The following is a 12,499-nucleotide window of genomic DNA, read 5'->3' on the forward strand; positions in this document are numbered from 1 at the left end:
TCCTGTGGAAAAATGCAGATGTACTCCACAGCCCCTGTTTGAGCTGTCAGAGTCATTGTTCTCAACCTGAGCAGCCGTGCAAATTAGCCACTTTCAATGGCAACTGCCACTGCTGGAGAGGAAATGCATTGCTGGGGTTGAAAATTCCTGCAGGTACCTGCTAAGTTTTCTGTATGGGGGCTTGAATAATAGGCCCTGACAGCTTCTGCTAAGCACTTTTGTTTGTCTTGTAGCTAGTCTCCACTGTTGGTCCTTTCTTAGAACGGCACAGCAGGCTACAGTGTTATTATTATCAACTGTTAATGTGCAATGAATGCAGGTGATATATCTCCCTTTGTAACTCTTATTGGCAAAATCTGCTCCATCATGTAAGGAAAAGACTAACCACAGCCACAATGAAAAAGAACCTGACCTGTTTTTATAAAACATCTAAGAATAGGCGCACTGACTCATCTCCAGCAAGATCAATATTACGTTATTTGGTACAAAAGTAGCTTATTCCAGCGTACAATCCTATAAAGAGAGACAGACAGAGACTCTGCATGTATCTGCTGTACTTTTTCCACTTTTAAAGCCATTGTATCTCTCTATAGGATTCCTATTACATGAGTCAGGTATTGGAAAGCAGTATTTGCTCAGTCCAAAGAACAAAGGCAGTATAAATGAAGGCTTCATTGGCTATATTAATAATCATCTGTGGCTTCTCCTTTGAGAGGCCTGTGATATCGAGTATCATTAGACATGCAAATAACAGCTCCATTTTCCCGTCCCTGGGATTAGGAAGGAAAGAGAGAAAAATGACGAAGAAGCATGGCTGTGGCAGAAACAATTAAGCCGTCCTCTTCACGGAAGCACTTGGCAGACTGCTTCAGACTGGTAAGGGGGGGGGGGTCCTCTTGGCTCGGCGTCGTCGTCAACACGCTTGTCTGAGTGAGTGTGCAATTGCGCGGAGCATCGCTTTAAGATGTCACATCACCTTGGAGTGGACGGCAGCTATAAGCACAAGCACTCCTCCTGTGTGTCATGATGCCACTATACGTGTCTCACGCTGAGTCTGGGGCATTTTGAGGGAGGAGAGAAGAGAGGGAGAACAAAGGATCAAGGAGGGGAAGAAGAAGAAGTAGACAAAAAGAGAGGAGACAGAGTCATCACTGTGATGACATGGTCCTGTTATCCCCTCCTTCACCCCACATGGGCGCAACATTGAGAGCATTACACGAGACAAAATCCTCCAGCCTTCCTCCGCCACATTAGACAAATATCCAAGTCCCCTCTCCCTTACATAATCATATCCCTTGGCTACACAGGGCCAACTTTTCCATCCCAGTGCACAAAACCAAGACACAGCAGGAGAACAGATACCAAAGCCCTCCTGGAATGCTACACTCCAGACGGAGTACAACTAAATATTTTTTCACACACTAAACTAAAAGTCATTTACTCTACCTTCAGTGTGTGGAAAGAGGAGGAGTGGGCCTGGAAATTACCTCTCATAACCCATTTCCCTGATTCCCTTGTTACCGTCACTTCATTTCCAACTGATCTTCATCTTTCCAACTCCTGCTCCAGCAAAACAAAGCTACAAGAGCTGGGAGAAAAATCAATCTTTGTCTGTTAAAAGGTTACCGTAAGAAAAGTAAAAAAACAGGTTAGGCCTAGAGGGTATTAGAGATGTAAGATCCAGAATTAAAGGGGCTTTTTTCAGACCAGTAAAGACAGGTAGCTTTTCTATGCCAGGCTTTAAAGAGAGAGGAGAACAATAATATAACATGCCAAATCTGAATGAGAGACTGGGGATGAAAGCGTGCAGTCCACTGAGTTCAGTCCATCATCCCGGAGATGAAGACAAGACGGTGAGCCAAAAAAGTAAGAAAGTCAAAAGTGAGTCCCTGAAATGCACACGTCTCCTCGCATCTCTCTCTCTTTCGCTCCCTTTCCCTCTTTATCACTCTCTTCATCCTCTCCGGCTCTCGCTCTGTGTCTTTTTCTGGAATCGCCCGTCGGTAATGTCAACAGAGATTTCACGGCACAGTGCCGGTGCATCAGCCAGGCTCACATTTCCCCTACCTGTGATTTACATCAGAGCAGAGGCTCATGGGGGATTTTCCATGCCAGAGACAGGAGGGGAGCTGTCACAGGGATGCTGGTAGTTGGTGAGTGTGTGATGGGAGGAGGGAAGGGAGGGGGGGCTCTGGTACCCTGGGGCTTGACGCAGTAAGGCACTCTAACAATGGTGGCACAGACCACCCGGCTGAGAGATGCTTTTACTGCTAAGAGACCCTGCATGAATGCATCGGGCCCTACTCCTTAAATGTCACCATCCTCAGATGTAACATTCCTGTTTTGGAACAGGAGATGCATTCATGCTTCTGAGCACGTTCTCTATATGTGTATGCTATGTTGAAGATGGAATTTTATATTCATATTTTGTCTTTTATACTTCATCAGGACTGATCTGTATATCATGGGCTTTGTCAGTCTCCCTAATTGTCATTCTGACTCAAGTATCCCATATTTTTTCTCACTGGTTGTTAGACACTCCAACAGCTATCTGCAACCATGCTGGTATATTGGTGTAACACTGTGTATTCTTCACCAAGGGAGATGATCAGTAAATTAAGTTTTGAGTTGTAACACGCAGTCAGAAACTGCTTTTATCAAGATAAAAATAAAGCAATTTTAAGATACATTCAAGATCTAATTAACTATTTTCCAGAAGTTAAAAAAAGCATGTTTGTTTGTCTTACAAATTTAGCTGATTGAAAACATCAGATTGAAGATGTCTACTAGAACAGAGAAGGCACCAAAGACCAGCTCTGTAGTTTGTTAAATCTCGGCGACATCTCTTTTTGATACCAAAGTTATTTTGAATAATCCACAGAGCATTAGTGAGGCACCCACTCTGAGGACAGCGTTTAATGTGAACCAGAGAAGGAGGCGATTAAAAAACATGCTGTTTAGTTAGTAATTTATGACACTGAGTCCCCTTAAAGGTACTGTCTGTAGAGGTGGGAATATTAGGCGATATCTAGAAGCCAAATTCTAATTTGAAACACTACCTTGCTCACCCCTAGGATGCCTTTGAGGACAAGAAGCTCCTGTGATAAATGACAAGTATGACCCTCCATTTGTCAAGTTTTTACAATGAAAAGTTTTTAATCAATAACAATTTTATTGTGCACAACAAGTCTCTTCTTCAGTCTCAAAATATGAAGCCCAAGCGGAAGTGTTATAAACTGCAATATCATCCACTTGAGGCTGGCTGCAGAAACGCCGGAAACCACATACACACCAATTCAAAAAAGACAATCTTTGCAGCAGAAATAAACATGTTTACAGCCTGGTTCAAAAACAGCTTGGGTCTACGTAGCTAATGTCTCAATCGGCACACACTGTAAGGGGGGTGAAATATTTTCTAACGCGATGGTTCAGAAGATGTTAAGATTACAAGTTTTTGCTCAAATAAGGACATGACTGACAGGCAGGAACACATAGCTGTTGGCTAAGAGGCTCAAACCCCGCCTCTTTACGTCACACTCTGCCTGATTGAGTTCAGCATTACCAATATGGCTCTCACCGCCGATTGGCTTCAAAACATCACTCAGGAACAGATGGGTGACGTCACGGATACTACGTCCATTATTCATACAGTCTATAGTTTCTAGTTTGTCTGTTCTGTGCTGCTGTAGAAACATGCTAAAACAAATAAACAAACTGATTTTTATATTCAAGTTAATAAACACTAATTTAAACATACTTATGACTATCATATTCCATTTCTACCAAGTCAGTTCTTCTAATCGCTACACACTGTACCTTTAAAGGTGACATATGCTCATTTTTATCAAAATATATTTGTCTAAGAGGTCCCCAAAACATGTCTTTGAAGTTTATGTTCAAAAAAACACTTTGAAATCAGATTTTGGTCTGCCTGTAAACCCTTCTTTTTCAGCCCTGCTCAGAACAGGCTGTTTTCTGTGTCTGTGCCTTTAAATAAGAATGAGCTCTCTGACCACACCCCCTCAGGAAGTGGATGTGACCTCGGCTGTCCAGCACGTTGTTCTAATGTTTACATGTTGGCTGAATATACACGGCTGCTCACAGACCCGCGTTACTTCAACCCTCTGAATCTGATCCAGAATCTGATCCTGACGGAGAGGCGTCTGCAGCAGGACCTTTCTGAAGGATTGGTCACAGATTTAGTGTTTCTTGTTGTTTTATTTGTCAGTATGTCGACATGTGTCTTGGTACACAGCTACGAACATGTAGCTATGTGGCTATGTTAACTAACGCTAGCGCTTTTCCATGAAAAATAAAAATCATCCACTAGATCTTCAAATTTGCAGACAGCCTACAACTAGCATGCCTCCCTCCTAAGCTCCTTGTTAGCACATATGTGTGCAGGTAATGAAAAACAGAGGAGGGGTTGAGTTGTATTTTACACAGTCTATGGGCTGAACAAGCTCCGAGCTCTGACTTCCGTTACAGACCGGATGTCGTTATGACGTATGAAAAACACTGAAAACTGAAACGGCTCGTTTCAGCACACATTTACAGAAAGGTGGAGAAATCAGAACAGGGGCAGAATGGATTTTTTTTCATTTTCAGGGAGTTTGTAGACATGCCAGGGACACATATTTCAGGTAGAGAACCATTAAAAAGTCGATTTTGCATGATACTGTATGTCACCTTTAAGGATAAACATCTTCTCATTTCTCATTTACAGAAATTGTTTATTGAACGATTAACTACGAGCAAATGTTCATGTGCAGCTCTGGTCAGAGAGGAACCTCTGTTGTATCAGGAGAGACACTGACAGGCTAGTATCTATTATTTAACATAACAGCCTGATAGATCTATGATTACACTTTAAAGCGCAGCATGTGTGCTGTCTGCCTGTCCCACATGTTCACCCAACAGAGGAGGACACAGTTTAGTGAGACGCTGTGATGGTTGTCATTGTTTTGAGCTAACGAGTGAGGACATGGCGTTGGTGCGACATGCCATTTGTCTCCCCTAATAAGACATGAGAGCTCGTAGACATTTGAAGGAAGTCAGCATCGCAAAACGACTCCTTCCTGGAAAGACACACAGTGACGCTTGCCAGGAAAGCTTTTTTTATTTTTTCTATCCCAGTCAGTGTGTGTATCTGTGTATGTGTGTGCTGGAGAAAGTGTGTGCATACTTTGTTGCTCACTACGCTTTGTGTGTGGGTGCGTGTGTGTGTGACAGAAAATGTGCGTTTGAGTGCACGTGTGAGCTGGTGCGTGTGTGTCCCTGTACAAATGCCCCCTCCCTATTACAGCTGACTAGTAGATGGATGCTGGCTGTCACACCTGCCTGACTTTGTTCCTGCCAGATGCGGTGGGGTCACAGGGAAAGCGCCCAAACACTCATCAATCTCAACCGTTGTCCAACATTCTTTCGGCTCCGGCAGCAGCTTCCAATATCCATTTAGTCGCTCCAGATGCTGGCAAAAATGCTTACATACACAGAAACACAGCAGCCAAACCTATTGACCTGCGCTCTGCGTGTACGGTTGGTTGAAAAAGAAACAAAGGACGTCACAGGAGCAGAAGTAATCTCTAAGTTTAACTTTGCATTTAGTCTGTGAGGTCGTCATCTTCATTAGGCTGGCAGTGAAAGAAATTGAATTTGGTTTGTTTCCCAAAAGCGGCTGTGGAGTGCGATGCTGTGAGCAAGTGCCAGTTCACTCACAGCAACCTGGGGTCTTTTCATTCATTGACATCAAAGCCGCATGGAGGAGGCTCGGGAGTCTCTTTGGGACGAGTAAAAGGGGAAACTTGAAGGTCTAAACGAAGCAGCTATTTAACAAAAAAACAATTACATGACATTGCCAACTAGTTGCAAATGAATTTCAGGACGATTCAGCCATGCTAAAGAGTTTGGCTACTTATCAAAAAGCTAAATAATGTGCACGTTTTAGTCACAAACACACCATTTTTGCCTTTGTGAACGCACCAAACTCAATTACATTTGAAATACACTCCTGGCCTTGTACAAGTGCCACAAAAAAGACGCCAGAAAAGTAATTTCCCTCATTCTGGCGAGTGCAGACTTCTGCAGTTCCTTTGATAGGAAGCATCGCTTGAGTAGCCAATCCGCTAATAGGAGGGAGGGAAACAGAGATTGAAAGTATAAACCTCACAAATACATTTCATCCTGATAGAGTTTTTTTTTTAACAAGCTACCCCCTCCTGATGAGACTGAAATATTTATGGTAAAATATGTAAAAGTGGAAACAGAAACAGGAAAACTCAAAGTCTCAGAGGAAACACAAGCAACTGAAATGCATTTCCGCCTGCAGGTTTAGTTTCTATTTCTGTTGGTCACCTGTTTTTGCTGTTGGTCACACTGCTCACCTTCCAAAGATGTTTTCATTCAGCTCAACATCAATTTTTTGACATAGCGTAGTTACCCGGGGTGCTAAAACGCTCGACAAGCAGTAATAGTGTGAAAATACAGCTCTCGCCTTGCACACTCTCCCCGCTCAGTCTTCCTCTCAGCAGTGATTCTCTTAGTGTCTTTTCAACATTTTCACTTCTCAGCTCTTCCTCTCCCTTTTTAATTCTCCCTCCTCCTCTCCTCTGGGCCTCCTGAGGGTTGGGAAATAGTGTACACAAACATAACAGAGGAACGTGGTGAGCTCTCACAGTGTTTGCGTGAGGAAAAAGAGGGAGGGGGAAAAAAGGAAGGGAGAAATCATCACAGCATGCCTTTCCATTCCCGCACGCACTTTAATTGTGAGGAAATCAGAAAGTTGGAGTATTCCCCACAGTATGCAGATGCACTTTGATGCTGTCACTCACACGGTGTGGGGCTTTTGATTAGGCCGTGTCTGAGCTCGTGAGGCACATGACCACACTTGGCAAGCAGGAGCCATTAAAATCCAGCAACTCTGGCTCCCCCATCAGTCCCTCAGTCTCTCTATCCTTCCACCCTGCTCTCCCAATTGGGTCACCCACTACCGTACACTTGATACAGAAAGGAACAAAACTAATAATGAGAACTTCATTCAGAAAGGGGGCGGGGGCAGGGTGGAGGAAGGTGTAACAGAATGATTTAAAACTATAAGGACCAACTTCCTTTGAACGCATTTACCCAAGTTTAAACTTTAAGGCTTACTACATTTACTCAAGTTTGGAGTTTCTTGGACGTATCACAAAAACACACTGCACGCATGCTCCTTGAAAGTGCAGGCTAGTTAATAACTTTCATGTCATTACAGCTATTACCTTTACAAATAAAACTTTATATGCAAAAGTAATTCTTTGAGAAAAATGAAACACTGTTACTGAGGTGTTTTTGGCTCTGGTTAAAGGGATAGTCCGGGTGTTTTGACAGTCTGTCTTTTTCTTTACAAAATCCCCGAAACTCCCAAACTGGCAAGGAAACTTTTTAGGGTGCAGGTAGAATAACTGGCTTTAATCTGTCATCTCCTCTGATATAATTTGTGTTAAGTAGAGGCCACAGACTGTCTCTCCTCTGCTTCTGCTACTTCATTGTCTTCCCTTATTTTTATGACAGGTGGCAACCGGTGTAAAGATAAACTCCTGTCCTCTACTATGAACCAGTTAGATGGGTATCTTCAATACAAGTATATCGTGACAGTCACAATGCAGAGTAAGTCCAGAGGGGAGGCAGAACTTGTGTTAAAGTCAATTTAGGCTGTGCCACAGCAGACTGACTTACTTTTCAATGTAGCACATTTCCTGCTGTTGGTCACTTTAATTGTGGCTTTGGATACATCTTCTTCCTGAAACCTGAAAGGCTCAAGCTGAGGCAGTTTCAATGTTGACAATGTGTCGTTTTTCACTTTCACAGTTAAATAATATTCACAGGAACACGGTGTCTGTATGGTAAGTATTAACGTAGAATAAGTTATAATTGGTGGAAATGGATAAAGTAAATAATCATGTGTGTGCACACATACTTCATGCCGACCCTACATTTATCAGTGACCCAGTTGGGCCATCCCAGTTAAAAAGTCATGGACACGGCCCTGGTGGTGTGGGGTACTGTTCATTAGTTGTATGTATATTACAGAGCAGTAAGCATGGCTCCTGTTCAGAGAAGTCAGCCAGAGTCCCCTCATTTTAAAGCTGCTATGGGGATCTTTTGGTTTGTATTGATTATGGCGCCTCCCGTGGACAAACTGATACCTAGTATCTCTTGTCCTATACATGCAAAGGTCGTTTTTTCCAACAAAAACCTCACCCTGCTGTCTTTTATAAGTCAAACTTCTCAAGCAATGTGGTTACTTTCCATGAAAACAGGCTGCTTCTAAAGCGAGATGTCAATCATCTGGTGTGACACCTACCTCCTCACAGCGGGCTCAGGCATTAAAAATGACAACAGAGAAGGTATCAGTGTTGTTGTTGATGGTCTTGTTTGCTTTTGAGGGTCATTAAGAGGCGTCAGTATCAGTTTCAGTATATTCCACAGCAATGTAAAAACTCCTCACAGTGCCTTTAACTAAGCTTTGTACCGCTGAGGATGGAACCACAAGAAGCATAAATGTTTACCATTCAAAAAAGTCTTACATCTAAAAACAGTTTCACTTGAACTGTATACTCTATGTTAAATATTCTCAGTACTTAAAATGGGCATCAGACAGCCCTTTCCAATGACTGCACAATGGTCTTGTGAACTTTAACTAACCTACAAATGTTGTCAATTTCTTGCCACATTCAGTTAGTTCATATATGTACAGTAAAACTGATCAGGGACTTTAGATGTGCCTTTTTTAAAATCAAATTCTAATAAAATTGACCTTCATGACCTAATCTAGCCAACTGATGTATAAGCTTTCACTCCACTACACACCACAGTGTTACATGACTCCTGGACTTGGCAGTAACAATCTATACCCATCCTCTACCCTGATTATGCTCCAACACAGAACCTACATTTTTAACCACCTTGAGGAAACATTTCGAAAATAATCCAACCAGCTGTTTCCTTGTCTGTCCAACATGATTAGGAAAGCAGTAATAAGCAATAAACAGGCATAATTTCTAGGAGACGGAATTGGCTGTTTACATCAGCTTTTGGAGCGCTGTGAATGTTGGCTGTAGAAAAACACATTCATCTCAAATAAGAAAAGAAAAATCAAAAAGGGAGCGACAGAAATCTGATGAATACAATTTTTGGTTGCTTTTGTCTGTTTGGGTTTTGTGAACATATTATTTGAAGCACTAAAACCTTCAGTGTCTTTTAACATTGCTGTAGTCTGGTACAATAGCACTCTGCTCCATCCATTCAAAATGGAAATAATACTGTGCACTGTCAAAAAGGGCTGAAAAAACAAATCTACAAAAAGTCTCTGCAAATAGTTACCCTTTCCAGATGAGATGGGCTTCATGGAGGTTTTCTGCCTTAAAAAATACTCACTGTATAACACTAGAAGTTTTTCTCTCTCACTCAACAATGTGATAAACTTGTGTTTATCTTGGTGACTGTGGCATCTGTGCTTAGAGCAAAGGATGTTTTTTTAATATATGAAATGCCATGTTATGTTTTAATGATTTGAGGCTTAAGAGGCCTGAAACTCTTTATTACAATTTTAGATTCTTAAGCCTTCTTATACATGTGTTTTGCATGCTGACCTTTGAGTGTTCCCAGCACACAGAAAACCCAGTGACTGTATTGCATGTTTAAGCACTACCTCTATTTTTACTTTTACTTTTGTTTTTGGAGTCACCTCATTCCCAACAATTGGTGCTTGGATGTAGCAGTGTGACAAACCTAGCTCGGACACGCGTGGCCGTAGAACAGTAAATGTAAAAGCAGCCCAGGGTTCAACGCATCAAAAATGTTTCATGTTTTTCGTTTTTGTGTTGGAACATTTGGACAGCGACAGCTAGTGTGAAGCAAAGTTACGTCAGGGAAGCAGAGCCAGAGTGACACTTACAGAGAGGGGTGACACTTCCACTCTGCCGCCCACTCCTCTGCACCACCACACTTCCTCTGTGCCTCTTCGAGTCCTGGGGACATCTTCCCTGCACGCTGGGTGTCACAGCAGACGGATGACTAGCTTCAGCAGCACCATGCCATTTCCCCTCCTTACACTGAACTGTCACACCCCCTCCAACACGCCTTCCTGGCCTGCCGGGCGGCACTGCTTCTTGGCCTGGCCTGAGATTCACACACACACACTCACTCACACACACACACTCACACACACACACTCACAATGCTGTGCATAGACAACGAGGAGGCTACTCACATATTCAGTACAATCCTGCATGCCTCCTCTCTTTCTTCCTGTGATTTACACTTGGTGGGAAACTGTGCAGCACTCACAATTATCCCACTAACCAGCTCCAGGAGCCTCTTCTCCCAGGATGCATCTATGTGTACCAGATTGGACTCACACCACAGTGCTAATGGTCACACAGTGAGATCCCACCACGAAGCCCCTGTGGCTCAAAACAACAGACTTTGGCCACCACCTTTGTAATGTAATTAGAGGTCAGACGTAGTCAAGCACAAATACTTTCAGGGGACCTCTGGTAATCTGCGGATTACCCCGTGATGTCAGTATCCTGTGAGGTGCATTCACGCTGCATAAGTGAAGTCTGTAATTTACTCAAATATGCTGACATTTCTGATTGAAAACCCAGAGGGGCTACACCACTTCCACCTTGTCTCTGAGGGCAGCAACACACTCTTGCTGCTATTCACATCTCCTGCTGAGGAGATTGAGGTCCTCTGGAGGGTGCAGGGCTCTGTTACGGACATTTTCTGACACCGGTATCGTACGCAGTCCTCTTTGCGGTGGCCTACTGAGGAGCAGGGAGCACAGAGAGGGACAGAAAAAGGCTCAACAAACTGGTGAGGAGGGCCATACATCCATCATAGACAATCCCGCTCACCCCCTTCATGAGACTATGGAGGCCCTGAGCAGCTACTTCAGAAGCACTCTCAGACACCCATCCTTCTTTGAAGGAAGGAGCGCTACCACAGGTCCCTCATACCATCTGCATTCAGACTCTATAACACCAGCAATACAAAGTAATGTCAGTCACTCCTCTGTAACAATCACATTTTCCTCACCACATGGAAGCGACTCTGCACTTTGTTCCTCTAATAAATCATTCATACGCACACACATTATATTCAGACATATCTTACATTGTATAACCATTACAACAATGACTTTGCATTTTCTACTCTTGTACATTATTAAAGTATACATCCATACTTTGTGGTACATTCATAGTTTTTAATATTTAACTACAGAACATATAGATATATCCCTACATTTACTCGTATAATTGTTTTAACTGTATTCCCGTGCACACTATTTCACTTTGGAATGTCTACATGCTGCACACTGTGTTCAGACAATGCAGTGCAATTCTACTGAGCAATTACCAACTACCCATAAGTGAAAGATGCACAGAGTGTAGATGCTTATATTTACTTGTATGCTGTATCACTTTTAGTTTATCTTCTTTGTAAGTGTCTATGTCATTTGCATTTTTTGGCCTTGTCTCTGACTAGAGTTGATGTAACAAGTGAAGTTATCCCTATAGCTCAGGGGTTCCCAAAGTGTGGGTCGGGACTCCCTGGGTGGGTCACGAGACCCAAATGGGGGGTTGTGAGATGTCTTCCAGAATAAAATTTTTTTTTTATCTAAAAACATTTATTAGAATTATTAATATTATTTTTGGGGGTTTATTTGCCTTGTTTTCTTATGTTTATCTTCCTTTTTGTTTGTACTGTCAATTATTATTACTTGTTTATTATTATCTTTATTTTTGTAGTTTCTCTTTCCTTTGTGGGTTTTGTATTACTTATATATCATTTGTTAACTTGTGGTGAACAAAGACATACTGAAAAAATGCAATAAAAAAGTTTAATGACAAAAGTTATATAAAAATAGTAAATTTTATCAATTTATAGTATAAATTATCTACAAAAATAGCAGCATAAACTTGAAATAAAACCTTGAAATTAGAAAATGTAATGAGTTTTCTGCCTTTCTTTTCCCCAGATGACTCCTGAGTTTAGAGTTAGTGAACAGTTAATTATCAAAAGCATCAGTAGCAGTAGGTTAATTCATAAAAGCACAGAAAGCACAGACACATGCTCATATAGGTAGGCTACATTTCTGCAGACAAGCTAAATGAAGCCACATTAAATCGCTTTGAGGAACAGTGGGGGTCGCGAGTCTTTGGCACCTATATTTTGGGGGTCGCGGACTGAAAAGTTTGGGAACCTCTGCTATAGGGGATCAATAAAGTATCATATCATATCTTACAGCGTACACTGTACTGGAAATTCCTAAAAAGAAGAAGATGACCACATTAGTAGGCCATGCATTCAGGAGACACGCAAGTAATGGATGATATGGCTGAATGGTTGCTAGACAGCAATTCATAAAGCGCAACGGCTTTGTTCAGTTTTACATGACAAAGGCAACACGGTGTGCCTCGCATGTGGAAGATGACATTGCCTTGATGTACACATT

The 12,499-nt window shown here is 42.2% G+C and overlaps 1 protein-coding gene across 2 annotated transcripts in view; it reads right to left on the reverse strand.

Annotated features, from left to right (window-relative positions):
* The window catches only part of cdh8 (cadherin 8), a 134,471-nt gene that overhangs the window by 86,278 nt on the left and 35,694 nt on the right, over window positions 1-12,499 (reverse strand). The window lies entirely within an intron of this gene.

Source organism: Notolabrus celidotus, chromosome 3 (assembly GCF_009762535.1).
Source record: "Notolabrus celidotus isolate fNotCel1 chromosome 3, fNotCel1.pri, whole genome shotgun sequence".
Classification (NCBI taxonomy): domain Eukaryota; kingdom Metazoa; phylum Chordata; class Actinopteri; order Labriformes; family Labridae; genus Notolabrus; species Notolabrus celidotus.